The sequence below is a fragment of the Amphibalanus amphitrite genome, unplaced genomic scaffold, assembly GCF_019059575.1.
Source record: "Amphibalanus amphitrite isolate SeventyFive unplaced genomic scaffold, NRLGWU_Aamphi_draft 000161F_arrow, whole genome shotgun sequence".
Lineage (NCBI taxonomy): Eukaryota > Metazoa > Arthropoda > Thecostraca > Balanomorpha > Balanidae > Amphibalanus > Amphibalanus amphitrite.
In genome coordinates, this window is record NW_024881656.1 from 458561 (window position 1) to 479152 (window position 20592).

General features: G+C 50.3%; 1 protein-coding gene and 1 long non-coding RNA gene across 2 annotated transcripts in view; both read left to right on the forward strand.

The window, feature by feature from the left end:
• Window positions 1–7634: 7634 nt before the first annotated feature.
• On the forward strand, window positions 7635–9354 carry LOC122383345. The gene is made up of 3 exons (XR_006256826.1): window positions 7635–7817; window positions 8166–8311; window positions 8604–9354. It is a non-coding gene; the product is annotated as an uncharacterized LOC122383345 (long non-coding RNA).
• A 7098-nt stretch (window positions 9355–16452) lies between these two features.
• The window catches only part of LOC122383346 (serine/threonine-protein kinase/endoribonuclease IRE1-like), a 128069-nt gene continuing 123929 nt past the window's right edge, over window positions 16453–20592 (forward strand). The window contains exon 1 of the mRNA XM_043369652.1: window positions 16453–16507. The gene's annotated coding sequence lies outside the window, so the exon portion shown is untranslated. The remainder of the gene's footprint in view (window positions 16508–20592) is intronic.

Sequence of the window (20592 nt, forward strand, 5' to 3'; positions counted from 1 at the left end):
GTCAGGTCAGGCTATTATTTATTATTTTTCATTCTCATTTGACATGGGGTTATGACTTGCTCAAACTCGAAGTTCATTAGGCAATTAATTTATTTTGTTCTTGTTCGATCTATTTTGTTACGTGTTCTTGTCAATTATATATTGCCGCGTATGTATAGGTACTAGGTAGGGTTTACCCTCGCCCGTATTGGCATTTTTACATCGTCTAACGTATAGCTGGGTTCAGCCCCTGATCGAGGTGAAGCTTCACGGAGCTGCTGCGAGCATGTTGCCTGTGCCGAGAGGAAGCCGCTGATAGTCAATATAAAGTAATTGGTTGACCTTGCAGACCTCAGGTCATGTTCTAGGGTAGAAAGTAGAAACATGTGAAACTAGAAAAGTGAACCCAGGTTATTTAACCCTCGCCCGCACATGCCATTTTCCCATCCTAGAACGCACATGGGGGGGGGGGGTTGCCACCCCCCGCGCCATTTCGTTCCTGTTGGAGATAGAGCTTCGCGGTAAAGACCAAAAAGATTCTTTGGGAAGAGACGAATCCAATGATTCCCAGTTTTACCTTCTCAGGTCAGTCATTGACCTTCCAGGTCAGGTCAAACTAAAAAATGTTGCTGTTTTGGGTCACCGTTGGATATCAAGTGCGCTGCTTAGCATATACCGATGACGATGCCGTTTTCTGGTGCCAAGCCAGCTAGAACCTCTTTGTCACACTACCCGACCAGGTTTTTGCTGCTGAGGTCATTTCAGGTCAAGTTAGGTCAAGGTCAATGATATGTGTTTGTATGTCTGTGTGTGTCTGTGTGTATACTGTTGTGTGCACCGATTGTTTATGTGTCCATATTACATGAAATCATGATCTGAGTAGCTTTTGCCAAAAATGCAGTCAAAAAACTTCACGAAAAGTAAATTCAGCTTGCCTAAAACGCAATTATCTTAGATGACCTAGGTTGACCTTGACCCTGACCTTGACATCTGATTCTGTACATCGTCGAACATGTTCCGTGATAGGTGGGAGGTAAGAATGGCAAAAAAAGGCCGAAATCAAGGTGTCAAAAGCTCACAAGGCCCATAGCCAACGCAAGATGTTGAGAATTGGTCGTTTGGGTCATGACACGACCTGAAATACCAGGTCATATCTCCGAAACCAAAAATCACAGAAACCTGAAATTTTCAGTGGACATCAAAAAAGGATAGAGGAACATCTATACGAAAAATCAGGCTTCTAGCTCTAAAAATGTTGAGTGCAGAGCAGAAAGACTACCTGGGGGGGGGTGGCAACCCCCCCCCATGTGCGGGCGAGGGTTAAGGTCAATGACCTTGACCTAACCTTTTCTTGACTTTGACAACCGCCATAATGAATGGGGTTAGCACATAGGTAAAACTTAGTGCCGAGCTGGGGATGCCTACTGCCTGGGCGCAACAAATCCGCCTATGGATAAACATCATTCCCCGTATCAGAACTTTGATAACCACAAAAAAGACTGGAAACGCACGGATATTGTGCGCTGACACGGCAGATTATATTCCATTATCCATGATCGTTGTGGTCTCCAGAAACGGATCACAGGTCAAAGGTCATGTGGTTCAGGGACATGACATTTTCAGGGAAGGTGTACAATTCATTAGCTCGATGTTACTGAAAGTTGTGTCCTAATCAGCTGCTTTTAGCGCGAGTTATTCGCGAAAAAAAATGGGGCGGGAAGGTCCGTTCAATCTCCTCTTTTAGTGCAAGGGTTAACCGCCGCGCGTATTGGTGTTTTGCCGGCAGCGAACGTATAGGGTGAGGGGTCCGTTGGAACCCCCCCCCCCTCCCTTGCCGTTCGGCTCCTAATCGAGCTAAAGCAGTAAAGCTTCGCGGAAAAAAACGAGCGCGTTGCCCGTAACGAAAGGAAGCCGGTGATACACATTTTCAAGGTCATAGGTCAATGGTTGACTTTCCAGGTCAGGTCGGTTACCCAAAAGTCGGAAAAATCGGGAGTGGGACCTGTCGAGAACATCGTAAAGGGGGGCTGTTAGATGGGGCTTTCGGGGTGCTGATCACAAATTTCATGTTAGTTTTGCTCACAGATGATGCCTTTATGTATTTAGGCCAGGTCGGGTCAGGTCAGGTCAGGTCAATCAGTAGGCGTCCTGCCATATATTAGGTGTCAACCAGCACTGACAGCTTCGTAACATTTACGAAGGCACCAAAACTACTTCGTAAATGTTCAAATGGTTGCTAAAATCGAATTCAGCTAAAAAAAAAACTAGCCTAGAAACATGTAAAACTCGAAAAAGTGAATCAAGGTCATCAAAGGTCAGTGACCTGACCTGACCTTCACGTGACCTTGACACCCACCATAATGCATGTGACCAAGATCATTTTACATGTTTGAACGTTTAAAACCACAAAGAGACTGCAAACGCGCGGATAATGTTAGCCGACATACGCCGAATCGCGATTCTTGTCAAAAATGGTCTTAAGAAATAGGTCACAGGTCAAAGGTCATTTGAGTCGGGGTCATGAAATTTTCAGGGTATGTGTAAAATTGATCAACTCGAGAATGCTGAAAGTTTCGTTGCGCTCGACCGCTATTTGCGCGAGTTATTCGCAAAAATGAACACAAGGGAAATCCGTGCGACACCTCCCCCCCCATTTAAGTGAGAGGGTTAAAATTTAAGTGCAAGTGCAAAGTGCATGTTAGCTGTAAAAACGCCCACTTTATCAATTCATTTATAAATCTATTGTTTCAATTTCACCAAACTTAAAAAAAAAAAACGTAACCTAACTGGGAAATAATATACAAATGCGAGGACCTATACTGCAAAAAAAAACGCATTATTTTTAAATGGCGCCGACAAATTGTAACTGCCCCAAGCTCAGGCCGATGTAGGGTGAAAACAACCGAAATAAAATACACTACGGCGGAAATGAAATACCCCACGGCGGAGCTCGGTTGCAGTTTGTAAATACGCGCACGGGAATGCAGGCATTGCTACAATTAGAGAGCAAGTATTTCAATGGGGAATGATTATTAGATATAGTGCAACCAATGAGAGTAGCATAAGAAGTTTCATAGACTACTGTATTACGCATATACTTATCGCATATACATATTATGTTCATATTCACATTCTACAGACTACATATGACTGCTGCTGCTAAAAAATTGCTGTGCGGCCGCTCGTCTGTTTCAATGCTGACTATGTCAGTGTCTGACACTCTGGTGTCAGTGGTGCAGCGGGGAGCTGGCGGCAGCTCTGTCCGACTGCAGTCCGCTGACACAGCTCTGTCCGACAGGGCCGGTGGTGACGAAGCCGAGGTGGCCAGTACGGTCCCAGTGGGGCGGTCTGTCAGTGTCGCTCCAGGGGGTGGCTGCCGACACCATCAGTCACCTGGCTGACCTGCGACGGACGGTCAGACTACTGGAGATATACGGTGAGCAGCGGCAGCACGGACAGGCCGCTGATATACGAGCTCAGTGAGTGGCCGTCGCCCGTCACCGAGTAACGGTGTGGTGTTATGACTGGACGTGTAAATAGTGATATACGTGTAGAGACAGGTAGGTAAGTACAACGTAAAACACTGTCACATTATGATTTTTTTTCGAAATAGTGGAGTTGGTGCACTTGATATATTGAGGCAGACATATTTATGAAACCCACGATATATATGAACTCTCATACCACATACACATAATGATGCTGTTCCCGTTTGCGACAAAACTGATTTCATTAACTGAACGCATTGCATATTTTAGTCGTAAAAGCAGAAGTGTGCCATTATATTGAAATCCGATGGAAGTCTGCAAATTGCGAGGTGATCGTATTTTCCCATTTTATCATGCATTAGCATTGGCGTCTGCTACATCACCCCAGTTGGCTGATCCTGTCTGTATGTGTGTCTGTGTGCTTTCCAGACTGTCGTGATCTCACGGCCGGCAGCCTGGAGCCCCTCACCAGGTGCCCTGAGCTGCGATACCTATCAGTCACCGCCGCCGACCTCCCGCTACTGAGGGGGCAGCTGCCGGAGGGCCTCAAGCGCCTCAATATCAGAGGTGAGATACCACGGATCACACATGTAATGCCGGTATATGCAAATGAACAGGGGAGACGGCAAATGGACGAACCAATCAGCCTCAACTAGCAAGTTTCATCGTTAATCGTGTATATTACTTGTCTCGTATTGTGGTGAGAGGGGGGAGGGGTTCAATGCATGCCCTTCGATAGTGTTCATGCTTGTGCACAAGCATGAACATATGCCACAATTGCATATGCCACATATGCCACAATTGTGGCATATGCGTGGAATACCTATTAGTATAACGTCACGGGGTGATTTAAAAGTTGAGGTACTAGCGATAGTTGCATTGTCACAAGCAGCAAATTTCCGAACAAGCGTATTGAGTATTAATCGACGACTGACACTGACTGACTACATAGATAGCTCGCTGACGACGACGAGTCTGAGCAGACTGACGAGACTGACTGGCCGCGGCCCTGGCGCGGCGGTTATACAGAGTATAGGTGGCGCCACGATCGAAGGCGGCCAGCACGGGAATGCAGGCATTGTTACAATTAGTGAGCAGTTATTTCCAATGAGGAATGATTACAGACATAGTGCAACCAATGAGAGTAGTATAAGAAGTTTCATAGACTATTGTACTACGCATATACTTATCGCAGATAGGTACTTATTATGTTCATAATATTCACATTCTACATACCTCCTATGACTGCTGAGTGCTGGTGCTAAAAATTGCTGTGCGGCCGCTCGTCTGTTTAAATGCTGACTGTGTCAGTGTCTGACACTCTGGTGTCAGTGGTGCAGCGGGGAGCTGGCGGCAGCTCTGTCCGACTGCAGTCAGCTGACACGGCTCTGTCCGACAGGGCCGGAGGTGACGAAGCCGAGGTGGCCGGGAGGGTACAGGGATGATGATCTGTCAGTGTCGCTCCAGGGGGTGGCTGCCGACAGCATCAGTCACCTGGCTGACCTGGGACGGACGGTCACAGTACTGGAGATATACGGTGAGCAGCGGCAGCACGGACAGGCCGCTTATATACGGGCTCAGCAAATGGCGGACACCGAGTAACAGTGTGCCATTGTCAGACCTTATGGAGACAGGTGTGATACATAGCCAATGTGCAGTGTGCTTTGTGAAATAATGAAGCTAATTGAGCTCCAAAATGGCGGAGGACTGTTCACTCAGTGACATATTCCCTCATAGTTAGTTGAACTACATATTGCGATTGTAATGCAATGTTCAATGCACTTCAATGCATTGGCTGAACTGATCGCATATCCATAACATGGATATGCGATTAGATAACAAGAACATTCATGTTATCATGTTCATTCATTCATGTTATCACATTCATTAATCATTCATGTTTAACCCTCGCCGGCCGAGGGGGGGGGGCGGGTGCCGCCCCCCCCCCCCCATAGGGTTTTTTCGCGATAGCTCCGAACACGCTGGCGATAGAGAGCTGAAACTTGGCATACCTGACCTTTGATCCAAGCCGCATCTTTTGACACCAACCGCATTTTTGGGTCAGGTCAGGTCACTGACCTATGACGTCATAAGTGAACCTCTGCACGGTCTTCAGATGTCGCAACTTCGCAACGCCCTCACTGCCAGAGGAGATGTCACAGGGAAATGAAACTTACAGGATCTAGTATCGATTATGAGTCTCACAACTTGTATATCTCGGATTTTTCCTAAAGGTCATATGAGGTCAGGTCATTTTCGTGACCTCACCATTATAAGTCAATGGGGAAAAATGAAAACTGCTATTCTGGCGCCGGGAACGATCTCCAACTATCTCAAGCACACAGAATCGTGATTCGATGCACTCCTTGCAAGGTTAGATGCGTCACTTTTGCAATGTTGACCTTGCGTGACGTCATTTATGACGTCATCAAGGTCATATTAGTTTTTCGTCAATAACTCTTGATCAAATTGAGCTAGCGAGTCGAGAAAGCCAACAATGGACTCAGGAAGACCTGCCGAATCGAATGATATGCGATATGACCTCTTTCGACCAACTTCGTGACCTTAGGGTGCTGACCTGACCTTGACCTGAGGTCAACACCCCAAGTTGACCTGACCCGAACAAAAAGTATATCGTTCGACGCGCCTGAGCGAGGCGAACACGATGCTGCCAAAATCGCGGCTCTGCGGCCATTTTTTTGCGAAGTTATTCACCAAAAACTGAACCGTACCTTGGGGCACTTGACCTGACCTCAGAGGTCACCGGTTGACCTAGGACCTTAAAATCGGGTACCAATCTCTGCGTCTCGTAACGGCGCACACGCTCGTTTTTTCCGCGACGCGCTAGCTCCACCAGGGGCGAAACGGCGAGGGGGGGTCTTACCCGTCCCCCCCCCCTCGGCCGGCGCGTATGTAGAAAACCAATAGGTCCGGCGAGGGTCCGGCAATAGGTCCCCCCCCCTACACATGCGAGGGACCCTCGCATGTGTAGGGGGGGGGGGGTCGGATGGACCCCCCCCCCATGGTTTTTCGCGAATAACTCGCGTAAAAAGCGGCCGATCGCGACGAAACTTTCAGTACCCTCGCATTTATCAATTTTACACCTACCCTGAAAATTTCATGACCCTGACCCAAATGACCTTTGACCTGTGACCTCTTTTCCGAGACCATGTTTGGCTGGAATCGCGATTTCGCGTATGTCGGCTCGCACTAGCCGCGTGTTTGCAAGCTTTTCGTGGTTTCAAACGCTCAAACATGTGATTTGATGTTACTCCCGTGTGTGTCAAGGTCACCTGAAGGTCAGGTCAGGTCATTGACCTTTGGTGACCTCGGGTGACCTCGGGTCACTTTTTCGAGTTTTACATGTTTCTAGGCTAGTTTTTGGAGCTGAATTCGAATTTAGCAACCATTTGAACATTTACGAAGTAGTTTTGGTAACTTCGTAACATGTTACGAAGCTGTCAGAGGCGGTTGACACGTACTACGAATACCCGTCACGACGCCTACTGGTTGACCTGACCTGACCTGACCCGACCTGGTCTAAATGCTTCAAGACATCATCTGTGATCAAAACTAACACGATATTCGTGATCAGCACCCCGAAAAACCCCTTAGCAGCCACACTTTACGACTTTCTAACAGGTCCCGATTTTCCCGACTTTGGGTCATTGACCTGACCTGGAAGGTCAACCAATGACCTAGGACCTTAAAATTGGGTATCATCGGCTTCCTCTCGTCACGGGCAACACGCTCGTTTTTTCCGCGAAGCTCTAGCTCGATCAGGGGCCAAACGGCAAGGGGGGGTCCAACCGACCCCCCCCCCCTACACATTAGAAGCTGGCAAACGCCGCACACATGCGAGGGTTAAATGGCATATCATATAGTACCACTGTTATACCATGGCTTACGGTGTCCATAAAAACATGCGAATTCATAGCTGTTTCGTTTTTTCCATATATCGACATGTATCCCAGTCGGCTGATCCTGTCTGTATGTGTGTCTGTGTATTCCAGACTGTCCTGATCTCACGGCCGGCAGCCTGGAGCCCCTCACCAGGTGCCCTGAGCTGCGGGGTCTCACCCTGTCCGGCGGCGTCCCTGACACCGTGAGCCTGGAGCCCCTCACCAGGTGCCCTGGGCTGCGGTATCTCACCCTGTCCGGCGGCGTCCCTGACACCGTGAGCCTGGAGCCCCTCACCAGGTGCCGTGGGCTGCAGTATCTCGCCCTGCCCGGCGGTGTCCCTGACGCCGTGCTGGACAGTCTCAGCGGCTGCCCCGGGCTGAAGTACCTTACACTGGGGGACCGCCAGCGGCCGGCAGAGACGGCCTTCACAGCAGCAGGGGTCAGCAGGTCAGTCAGCAGACACTGGTGAGGGGTGTCCTGTCAGACACTGACACTGACACACTGACACTGACACGCTGACACACTGACACACTGAAGCTGACACACTGACACCGACACTGACACACTGACACTGACACACTGACACTGACACACTGACACTGACACACTGACACTGACACACTGACACTGACACACTGACACTGACACACTGACACTGACACACTGACACTGAAATACTGACACTGACACTGAAGTGACACATTGACACTGACACACTGACATTGACTCGTACGTCCGGTCGGCTGGTGCCGCTGTGTTTGTGTGTGACGGCTCTGCTGCTCTGCTCTGTTACAGACTGGTGAAGTCGTGTCGGGAGCTGTGCCATCTGTCCCTTCACTGCACGGCAGACACCGGCCGGGCCGTGCTGACCGCCCTGAAGGAGGCGGACCTGGGCCGGCGAAGTTATGTCTGGCCCCGTACCATCGATCTCATTGTCCCCGGTAGGTGAGAGGGCGCCGCGCGCCGCGCCTCTGACCAGTCAGTCCCCCACAACAGACGCTGCACGGCGCCACCGGCCTCTCAGACACACACACTCGACCACCGCCGCAGGCCACGTCACAGACGGTGACGTGACGCGTCACGGCCACCACGGCCGACGGTGACGTCACGTCAGCCGTCTGTCCTGTGTGTGACGTCACTGGCCGGCGGTGTGTGGACATGGCTGTACCGCTGTCTGTGTGTCTGTCTGTGTGTGACGTGTCCACCTCAGACGTGTCTCTGCTCTGTCCACAGAGGAGCTGTACCGTCAGCTGAAGAGCCAGGAAGGCGATAGGGTCAAAGTGTTGAAGTGGAGGATTGATGCGCTGCACTACCGACCGTGCACTGTGCAGTGATGAGCTGACTGCAGAGAGGCCGAGCCAGTCGGCCGGGGCCGCCAGCTGACTGCTGCCGTGTGTGCTGCACCAGCCGGCACTGAGAGCGGCGCCGGTCAGCCGGCACACGGCCCCTGTGTTCGCTCTAGTGTAGTCATGTAGTTGTAGTAGTAGTAGTGTAGATGTAGTAGTAGCACACGGATGTGATGTAGTGGGTAATTACCGGGCGGGTATTGTGGGTAATTGGACGGTAGATGTGATGTAGTGGGTAATTACCGGGTGGGTATTGTGGGTAATTGGACAGTGAAAAGTGATGTGCTGGAGAGACTACCGATCATGTCATTACGCTATTCTGTATGTAGAACACACGTCTCTGACCGTCCGACTCGGTTCACCGCGCCTGGTCCCGGCGGCACGGCCGGCCTCGGTCACGTGACCGTCCCCCGGTGGAGTCGGACGGCTCGGTCACGTGACCGCTCCCCCCGGGTCTGGCTGCACCTCGGCTCGGCGGTGCTGAGCGCCGTGCTGAGCGTGTTGTGACACGTCCACACGGACAGCTCTACTCGACTACTGGCTAGCTGCCGTCCGAGCTGGCAGTAGACACGCGGTGCCAGTTCAGACGGCGGCCGGCCGCGCCGCGCCCGCCCGCTCCGGTCCCGGCCGGCGGCCGTCACCCGGCGCGGGGCGGTGACCGGTCCGTCAGCTGACCATTGGTCAGTCAGCTGACCATTGGTCCGTCAGCTGATTGGTCCGTCAGCTGATTGGTCCGTCAGCTGGTTGGTCCGTCAGCTGATTGGTCCGTCTGCTGATTGGTCCGTCAGCTGATTGGTCCGTCAGCTGATTGGTCCGTCAGCTGATTGGTCAGTCAGCTGATTGGTCCGTCAGCTGATTGGTCCGTCAGCTGATTGGTCCGTCAGCTGATTGGTCAGTCAGCTGATTGGTCCGTCAGCTGATTGGTCCGTCAGCTGATTGGTCCGTCAGCTGATTGGTCCGTCAGCTGATTGGTCCGTCAGCTGATTGGTCCGTCAGCTGACCATTGGTCAGTCAGCTGATTGGTCAGTCAGCTGATCGGTCCGTCAGCTGATTGGTCAGTCAGCTGATTGGTCCGTCAGCTGATTGGTCCGTCAGCTGATTGGTCCGTCAGCTGATTGGTCCGTCAGCTGATTGGTCCGTCAGCTGATTGGTCCGTCAGCTGATTGGTCTGTCAGCTGACCATTGGTCCGTCAGCTGATTTGTCCGTCAGCTGATTGGTCCGTCAGCTGATTGGTCTGTCAGCTGATTGGTCCGTCAGCTGATTGGTCCGTCAGCTGATTGGTCCGTCAGCTGTCCCGCTCTCCACCGGCGGAGCGCGGCGCCCGCCGAGACTCGAGACGTCAAACACAATGTCTACTACATACACGAGAGGAGACGCTTCAGCTGTACCATCCGTAGCCTAGGGCAATTAGTTACCGGGCGAGTATTGTGGGTAATTGGATGAAGTGATGCGATGTAGTGGGTAATTACCGGTCGGGTGTTGTGGATAATGTAACCCTGGGTATGAACTATGATATAGCCGGCTATTCAACGGTCGGATATAGTCAGCTGGATGCTACTGAATTGTGTAGAGCTCTGACGGCACCGGTCATAACGAGTGTCCTCGCGTCTGTCCGACTCGGTTCACGGAAGCACGCCGTCACGGCCCGGGAGCGCGCCGCCATGTTTTGTGTCCTCTGCTTCGTACAGGGGGGTAATTGGGACTACCGACCGACTGGGAGTCGGAGTCGGAGTCCGTGTCGATCAAGCTGCCTTGACTCCGACTCCGGAACGGCTTTTTAGATTTTAGTTATCACTTGGCCATGCTACTGATAATCGGCTGCGCTTTGACTAATACATTTTACACATGTCCAGTCTTTGTCCTGGAAAACAGCTACCTTCGGAGCTTACCTCATCATTTGTGCTAATGTCCTGGTGACCTGAGTACAGTTTGGCTCCACCAGAGGGGGGGGGGGTGTTTCTGCGCCGCTGTGCCGCCGCTGCTGTGACCTGCTGAGCTGCGGTCCCGGCTCCAGAGCACACCGTCGGCCGTCGAGGCCCGGTCCTTCTGTTCCGTGCACACCATCAACAGGTGTCGTATATATCTATAATACAGGCCCAGCGTGGCAGTTCACCGTTAACCGGCGGCCACACACTGACTGGCTGGATGGCCACTCGCCGTATTTCACCGCCTTCCCCGGTGCCGGGCGGACGATAACCTGTATATACGACACACCGTTTTACCCGCCGTCATTTGGGATCAGGTCTGAGAGCCGCCTCTGGTAAATCACCTGCCGTCTCGAGCCATTTGGGTGGATCTAGGATCCCATCGGATCCAAGATCACGATATACTACGTGGGATCAGACCACACATATACCTTTTCTGAGATTCCTGCACATTGCACATGTGTTTTGGCCACTCTGGCTGGTGTCATGTAAGTAGTTCCCTGTTGCAGTTCTGTGTGTGTTGTATGGCCTGCGCCCGTACCCCTCACAACTGCAGTGTTCGGTGCTGGTCAGTGACCCACAGCTGACACCGGGCCTCCCACCGCCGGCGGATGAGCCGGCCGGCCCGTGCCCGGCCCTCCATTCCAGCCGCCACGGCCGGCCAGCGGCACTTGTCCAACACCGGCTGGACACACTACCGACTCGGAGACACACACGGCTCGGGAGACACCCGTGGCGTGTTCTGGGGCCATACACGGCACTGCAGTGGCCACTGGGCAGAGGTGCGGACCGGACGTACCGCCCGCCCCTCCGACTGGTCAGAGGTGCGGACCGGACGTACCGCCCGCCCCTCCGACTGGGCAGAGGTGCGGACCGGACGTACCGCCCGCCCCTCCGACTGGGCAGAGGTGCGGACCGGACGTACCGCCCGCCCCTCCGACTGGGAAGAGGTGCGGACCGGACGTACCGCCCGCCCCTCCGACTGGGCAGAGGTGCGGACCGGACGTACCGCCCGCCCCTCCGACTGGTCAGAGGTGCGGACCGGACGTACCGCCCGCCCCTCCGACTGGGCAGAGGTGCGGACCGGACGTACCGCCCGCCCCTCCGACTGGACAGAGGTGCGGACCGGCTCGGCCGCCCGGCCCGCCCCTCGGCGCGGCTGCACGGCTCGCTGCTCGCTGCACGGTCCGGTCGGTCCGAGACTCTGTCGGAGCTCTACTGGTGACCGTCCGGCGCGCCGCCGCCGCCGCCACCGCCGCCGCCGGCCAGGTCACGGCCCAGGTGGGGCGCGGCGGGGCGGTGCGTCACCAGCCGCGTGTCCACGGGCCGCCACTGGGTAGCTCGGGGGGCGGCGCGCCGCGGCACCTCAGCGCCGGCCCCGTGGGTCACTGAGCGGCGCCGACGGCCGCCACAAGAGAGCTGCCGGCTGGCTGTCGGCCGGCGGTAGCAGAGGGCAGCGGGAACAACCGTCGGCCCGGCGGGTCACCGACGGTCCCATCACCCACCGGGGACTGGTGGTGGGAGTCGCCCACCGGTCCCATCACCCACCGGGGACTGGTGGTGGGAGTCGCTCACCGGTCCCATCACCCACCGGGGACTGGTGGTGGGAGTCGCCCACCGGTCCCATCACCCACCGGGGACTCGTGGTGGGAGTCGCCCACCGGCCTCTGAGGGCGGCACCGGTGGGACTGTCCCTGCCGACTGTCCCTACCCCATGAGTGGGACCGGTGGGACTGTCTCTGCCGACTGTCCCTACCCCATGAGTGGGACCGGTGGGACTGTCTCTGCCGACTGTCCCTACCCCATGAGTGGGACCGGTGGGACTGTCTCTGCCGACTGTCCCTACCCCATGAGTGGGACCGGTGGGGCTGTCTCTGCCGACTGCCCCTACCCTATATGTGAGTGCCTGTTTCTGCGGCGGCCGCTGAGCCCCCAACCCTGTCCTTCTCCCGGTGTGTCGACCACAAAGAATCAAGTGGAGACAGTTATATTTTATGGCCCAATAGCATGGCAAGACGATTGCTTCGAAAATTACCAGTCAAAAATGAGAAACTGAGTCCCGCGAGGCAAAATTGTTCGCCGACTTGGTCCCTTTCTGGCGATACTAGCGCCCCCAGCTTATACAGTAGCGGCCGTTCCGAAAGCTTTAGTTACATAGGTGGCGCCATAGTCGACCAGGCATTAGGCAATGCAGTCGCACTTGAACGATTCTGACAGGATGCTGATTTGCTTGTTGCTAGAAGCGATATAACAGTGTAAGACGCGTGTGGTGGAATAGGCACTACGAAAGTTTGTCAAATACGCACGTTGCACAGTCAGCTTAAAGCGGGTTTATGTATATTGATGGAGACAAGTAGAAAAACACGGAACAAATAGTGCATGGACGCGTTTCGATTATTAAATCTTCATCAGCATGACATAATCACAGAGAAAACAAGATATAGCACACAAACATAGTTTGTGTGCTATATACAAGATATAGTTTGTGTGCTATATCTTGTTTTCTCTGTGATTATGTCATGCTGATGAAGATTTAATAATCGAAACGCGTCCATGCACTATTTGTTCCGTGTTTTTCTACTTAAAGCGGGTTATTTAACAGAATAAATCAAATGCAAGTTTGCGCAATATAATGCAGTTTGACAATTAAGCACAGTTGGATCATGGATGGTGGTATACGGTAAGCCTTGGCGCTGCAGCGTGTAGTGATGACGAGCTTATGTCAGCACATCTCGCTTGGAGTTGAATACGGGGATGATTTTGCGGTGTTTGAAGCATGCCGTGATATGGCCGTGCCGCGCCTCATCGCCCACAACTCGTGAGCTGGCCAGTAACGTAGCGAAGGGGGCCCCTATGGCCTAATGGTCCTTAGGGACCCTCCTTGAGCCTTCCATGGGCCCCTGTCCCCGAAGCTGACGGCAGGACCCTTCGAAGTTTCAAAAGTTCCGGGTTGGGCTGTTTCAAATCGGGACCCCACATGTACCTAGGTATGGGGGCTTTACCTACGTATACCCTACCCAATTTTTTTAGGGCGGACTTCACCCACTTTATTTTTGATCGGCCTCTTTTTCAATTTTTATTTTATATTTATTTCTTATAGTTTGGTTTAAGTCCAAGGGACCCTCTTCAGAGCTAGTGAAGAGGCCCAGTGGTGACTGCCCACTACTGAAAGCCCACCCCATTTATCAGGACACTCACACATCCATTACATTCATAACATTCATACACGTTTGGGGAAAGTGTCAAAGTCCACTGGGGCAGGTTAGTTAGAGGGGAATTCACAGTCACAGCCAAGTCATCATCAAACTTAGGTCAGATTCAGTTCAGCGTATGTCAGCAGCAAGGTAGCCCGGGCTCCCAGAGCACCCAACGAAGCGAGGCTTTTTGTCGGGCGCTCCAAGCTGCCCTATGAGGTGAGCTCATGATATGATGGGGTTCTCTGACTAACATCTGAAGGGTCCTCTGTTAGTGTAAAAGAACTGTTATTTGCGCGAGGGGCCCTTTTTGGACCGAGAGGGCCTTCCGTCAGCCTGAGGGGCTCTTTGTTCGTCCAAGGGGTCTTACATCAATCGGGGGGGGGGGCGTTTCCCCACCTGGGGAGGTCCTCTATCGACTTGAGGGCCGGTCTCTCTCCCGACCTGGGACCCAACACAAAATGTTGTTTTAGATTGGGTTTTCGGCATCGGAGATCAGCTGTGCCGCACTTATGCCATAAGACACGCAAAACGGCACCCTTTTTCCACATATATCCCTCACACAGAACGAATATTGTATCCAATATTTGTTTATTGCGTGCTTCTGCTAACGCAATAAATTCGTTCATAAGAAGGTAATTAAAATAGAAAGTAGGATATTTACCAGTTGCATCAACCCTCGCTGGTACAGGGGGTTGATGCAACCCTCTAAGGTTTTTCGCAAATAACTCGCGTAAAAAGCTGCCGATCGCAACGAAACTTTCAGTACCCTCGCATTATTCAATTTTACACCTACCCTTAAAATTTCATGACCCTGACCCAAATGACCTTTGACCTGTGACCTCTTTTCCGAGACCATGTTTGGCCGGAATCGCGATTCGGCGTATGTCGTCTCGCATTAGCCGCGCGTTTGCAAGCTTTTCGTGGTTTCAAACGTTTAAACATGTGATTTGATGTTGCTCCCATACATTAGGGTGGGTGTCAAGGTCACCTGAAGGGCAGGTTAGGTCATTGACCTTTGGTGACCTCGGGTGACCTCGGTTCACTTTTTCGAGTTTTACATGATTCTAGGCTAGTTTTTGGAGCTGAATTGGAATTTAGCAACCATTTGAACATTTACGAAGTAGTTTTGGTGCCTTCGTAACATGTTACGAAGCTGTCAGAGGCGGTTGACACGTATTACGAATACCCGTCACAACCCCTACCGGTTGACCTGACCTGACCTGACCCGACCTGGTCTAAATGCTTAAATACATCATCTCTGATCAAAACTAACACGATATTCGTGATCAGCACCCCGGAAAACCACATAGAAGCCAAACTTTACGACTTTCTAACAGGTCCCGATTTTCCCGGTTTTCGGGTCATTGACCTGACCTGGAAGGTCACCCGATGACTTAGGACCTTAAAATTGGGTATCATCGGCTTCCTCTCGTGACGGTTAACAAGCTCGTTTTTTCCGCGAAGGTCTAGCTCGATCAGGGGCCAAACGCGAGGGCGTCGACTATCAGTCACATCAAAAAATACGGTTGTCCTAGGTGGCGCCACCAACAAAAACCGTCATTACAGATGTCGCTGGGGTAGATTAGGTCGGTTCGGGCCCATCCGCCAAAAATCGTTCGCGGCACTCAATTAACGCATGCTAAGTGTTCCGGTGCTAATAAATCAATTTCATAATACCATAGGCCATAAAAAATCGCTGTCTCCTCAAGATCAAAGAGAAAAACCCTTAGTATGACACACCCTACTCCCCAGTCCGCTGTGCAGGGTCGCTCGAGGTCACGTGGTCAACTGGGCTGTCTTCTCCAATGCACCTTGTATTCGTCAGTCGACCTTACACACCACCGTGCAGTCACATGGCTACGACCCGACTCCCCTCCGTGCCGTCCGACGCGCCGACATGGCCCCACAACTGGGACAAACGGCCGCCGGGGACGCTCCTATGTCCGATGTTCGTCTCCGTCCACACCGGAGAGGACAGGGCAGGCGGCGGCCGGCCGACGCTGCCCGCGGCGCCGAGGTGACACCCTCAGACCTCGCTGCTCCCAGTACGCTACACTGGTCAGGCCGGGCCGGCGGCGGCGTGCCATCGGCCGCCGGCCAGCCGGCCTCCCCGTACTGACCACTCACTCACATACAACACACACACCTGTTTATCGAGAAACATACACAACATACGCTCTGAACTATGTAATCAGCAGCCACTAACGAATAACGATGGTCTTCCATAGCTTATTAGTCTCAAATGTTGAGTTTTTAATTGCCGTTTAACTGCCGTTTTTACGTTATTTGCGAAAAACCTTAGGGAGTGTTGCATCACTCCCCTCGCCGGGCGAGGGTTAAATAGTAAATACCTCAGTCGACGGCCGATCCGGACAGAAATTCCGGCCTGGGTGAGGGTCAGCTGCCCCTTCTGACCCCCTTTGCCTTCGCCACGAATCCAACCTGATGGTCGGTGTAACGCTTATCAGTTATCTTTCGACCAATAGTACATACATACCGGGCCTCTGTCTATCTGAGACGATGTTGCACGGGACTGGTCTGATAGTCGGAGCCACTGCAGCCCGATAGTGGCTATCTGGGAGCGGCGTCTGCTCAGGACTATCGGGGTGGAAGCTCGGACAGACGCCGCGGCCATCCGTCAGACGCCCGCTGCTGTCGACCGTCCATGGTAAGTCATGGGAACAGAGCATATCCAGTCAACTTTCTTTGGGATAGATGCAAGTGAGCACAAAGCGAGTCTATTCAGCCATAGACTCGAAAACGTATGCATGTAACGGCAGTGCAACGCAATCCGTCAAGAAACGCTTGACGGATCAACACGAAACTTGCGGTATTCTCAACGGCATCAATTTTACACCTTGTGTTTAAATTTCAACTTTCTAGCTACCATAGTTGGGCCGGAAATGACGTTAGAGTGACGTCATGTCGGACGATTTTAATGCAAAATATTGAATTACCGCAAACGCTCTCAAGAGCTCAGTTTTAAAGCTAGATCCATTTTCTTTGCATGAGTGGACTGCAAATACATGTAACTATCAAACTGTTATCTCGAATTCTCGACATTTTGAAAATTTTGAGAAATATGTATTTACAATTACAAAAAAAACTCTAGCGAGTTTTAGCCTAATATCTGCAAAAATAGCAAAGTCATTTGCATTATTGTCAAAATTTTACAATTAAATATTTTTCAAAACCATTTTTCAGTACCTTAAACGGGGGTGACTTTGCCTTGTTGGGTGACTTTGCCATGCTTCTCAAAAAATGCTTTAGGGTGATCTCTAGTGATATTTTAAGAAAAATGTAATAATTTGTTATGCACAAATGAAAGATAATTGATGGGCCTTCCAAAATAACCAACACTGAGAGATGAGTTACCACTAAATACCTAACTGGGCTCCATTTTATTGAAGTCATTGAAATGGTCAAATTTGAAGAGGTCCGAACTTTTTATTATCTAACCATGTTCTATACCAACTGCGATGCTGAAACTTGGTGTGCTTGATCATGACAAGGCTGTTAAGTTAGCATATCCAACAAAACTGGCATTTGTCTTTCATTTAGCTAATTTTTTTTGGTGGCGATTCTTCCAAGTGAATTGCAGGCCACATTGGGTGACTTTGCCATCATGTTATCAATGCAAAAATGAAATACCGATGAAATGAATGAAATACCGAACTTATCCGATGCAATTCAAAATAAGTTTTTAATGTAGCATCATTTTGCTTTCCAAACTTGTTTTTAGGAAGTACAAGTTTATATGATGAAAGTTAGCACAGAAATGCACAGTGGGAGTATAGAAAGACAAAAATTACCAAAATAAAAAAATGGATGAAGCTGGACCAAACTTTTCAGCACAGCCATGATCATCTATATCATCTCCTGAGTTTGCCAGTAAGACTGGCTGAAGAAATCTGTATCATTTTATAGATCAAAACGCTGATAACAATTGTGTCGGTCAGTTCCCGCAAGAAGATCCTCTTTCTGTTCCTCTTAACCCTATTCCTGGCGGGCTCCGCCGGGACAAGAAACTGGCGGGGGGGGGGGCCAATTCGGCCCCCCCTGAGATCTCGAGAACGAAGCAAGATAGCGACAAGCGGTAAACGGCATCAGATACGCATGGACAAGGTCTACAATTTTTACAAAGGTCATTTTCAGGTCAGGTCAAAGATGACGTCACAGGGGTCGAAAAAGTCAAAATGGCGGCGCTAGATATGGAGAGAGTTTGTCTCGAATAACTTTCGAATTAGTCAAGATAGGAACAAACTAAGGGCATCATCGTGATCCTCTCGTCAATCCGCATCGAATGATATATATGTTGACCTCGAAAGGTCAAGGTCAAAGGTTGACCTCAGGTCACGTGACCTCGAGGTCATCATGTATATCACTCGATGTGTCTTGACGAGCTGAACACAATGAGACCATCCACGCGTCTGTATCTTGTTCCTGTACGGAGTTATTGGCCAAAAACCTTTGGTGACCTTTGATGACGTCACATGACCTCACAGCTGCCCAACAGCAAAACAGACCTCAAGGTAGTGAAGGTTGATTGTATATGAAGTCATGTATGATATATGGGGCCATTCCGACCCGTTTTAGTGGTAAAAACAGGGAGTTGATTTTTCCCCCATTGACTTATAATGGGGAGGTCGCGAAACTGACCTGACCTTAGGTCACCGATATCAAAATTCCGAGATATACAAATTGCACATACTGGTACCCTTACTAAAGCCTGAAGAGAAGAAATTGATCGGTCAAAAACTCTAGCTCTGGCGTGATTGCAAACTTTTCTGAGGTAGGGTCACCAAACCGCCTCTGGTGACCTGACCTGAGGTCAGATCAACTCAAAATTTTCAGACATGTTAGGGTTAATGCCGCTGGAAAAAAGCGGCAATGTCCTAGAGTACCGATACAATAGTATATTTGCTAATTTATCGATTCTGAACCATTTTCAGTATCTATTTACTATCAAATATCAATTATTCTCAACAAATATAATGTATTATAAAAAGTAAGGTATCTCTCCTTTTTTGTACATTGTTTAAGAGCAAAAAACCTAGAATTGCTTTATTTTTTTCCTATAAAACAATAAAGGATGGTTGCCCTTACCAATACAATGGACCAAAAATGATTGAAAAGTATTTGTTAGCGTTAAAAAAACATTATTTGGCATAGTGGCAAAGTCACCCCTTTTTCAGTTTAATTTTGCCACGACTCATCTTCCTTAAAAATTTATATTTTTAGGCAAGCTATAGGGATAATTGCAAAACCCAAAGAGCTAATCGTCATCCGTGTTTTGAACATAGAGTCATCCCAAAAAGTTAACCCTCGCCCGCACATGGGGGGGGGGTGGTTGCCACCCCCCCAGGTAGTCTTTCTGCTCTGCACTCAACATTTTTAGCGCTAGAAGGCTGATTTTTCGTATAGATGCTCCTCTATCCTTTCTTGATGTTCACTGAAACTTTCAAGTTTCTGGGATTTTTGGTTTCGGAGATATGACCTTGTTTTTCAGGTCATGTCATGACCCAAATGGCCAATTCTCAACATCTTGCGTTTGCCATGGGCCTTGCGAGCTTTTGACACCCTGATTTCGGCCTTTTTTGCCAGTCTTACCTCCCACCTATCATAGGACATGTTGTTCGACGATGTACAGGGGTCAAGGTCAGGGTCAAGGTCAACCTAGGTCATCTAAGATAATTGCGTTTTAGGCAAGCTGAATTTACTTTTTTGAAGTTTTTTGACTGCATTTTTGGTAAAAGCTTCTCAGATCATGATTTCATGTAATATGGACCCAAAAACAATCGGTGCACACATCAGTATACACACAGACACACACAGACATACAAACACATATAATTGACCTTGACCTAACTTGACCTGAAATGACCTCAGCCGCAAAATTCTGGTCGGGTAGTGTGACAAAGAGGTTCTAGCTGGCTTGGCACCAGAAAACAGCATCGTCATCGGTATTTGATAAGCAGCGCACTTGATATCCAACGGTGACCCAAAACAGCAACATTTTTTAGTTTGACCTGACCTGGAAGGTCAATGACTGACCTGAGAAGGTAAAACTGGGTATCATTGGATTCGTCTCTTCCCAAAGAATCTTTTCGGTCTTTACCGCTAAGCTCTATCTCCAACAGGAACGAAATGGCGCGGGGGGGTGGCAACCCCCCCCCCCCATGTGCGTTCTAGGATGGGAAAATGGCATGTGCGGGCGAGGGTTAACAAGTTTAAAAATTCAAGCGTCTAAAGTTGAAAACATGGCAAAGTCACCCCCGTTTACGGTACGTTTTTGACATCGTACAACAATATAAATGGCACCATCGTGTTGCTGACCTCAAACTGCATCTTATAGTCATCTCTTTGTTGAAAAAAAAATCATTTTCAAAATTTGACCTTTTCTGACCTGAGTGACCTGACCTGCGGTAAATTCAGCTAAAATGATCTTAAATGACACAGACGACATTTTTTTTTTGAAATACGAGTATATGTGTAAAATGGACCATAAAACATGCGTCTCGTGACTGATACATGATATACAATTTCCGTGACCTAGGATGACCTGTCCTTGACCTGAAAAATTCGAAGTAAAAGTTCGGTACCCTCAGGATATCTAAGACATATATCAAGGACTGCGTAAGCCAAAAATGAGCCTGATCGGACTTGTCAGCCGGCGGTCAGGGCCTAAATTGTGAACAAGCAAAAATGCCGATAATTTTTACTTTGACCTGACCTGTGACGTCATCAGTGACC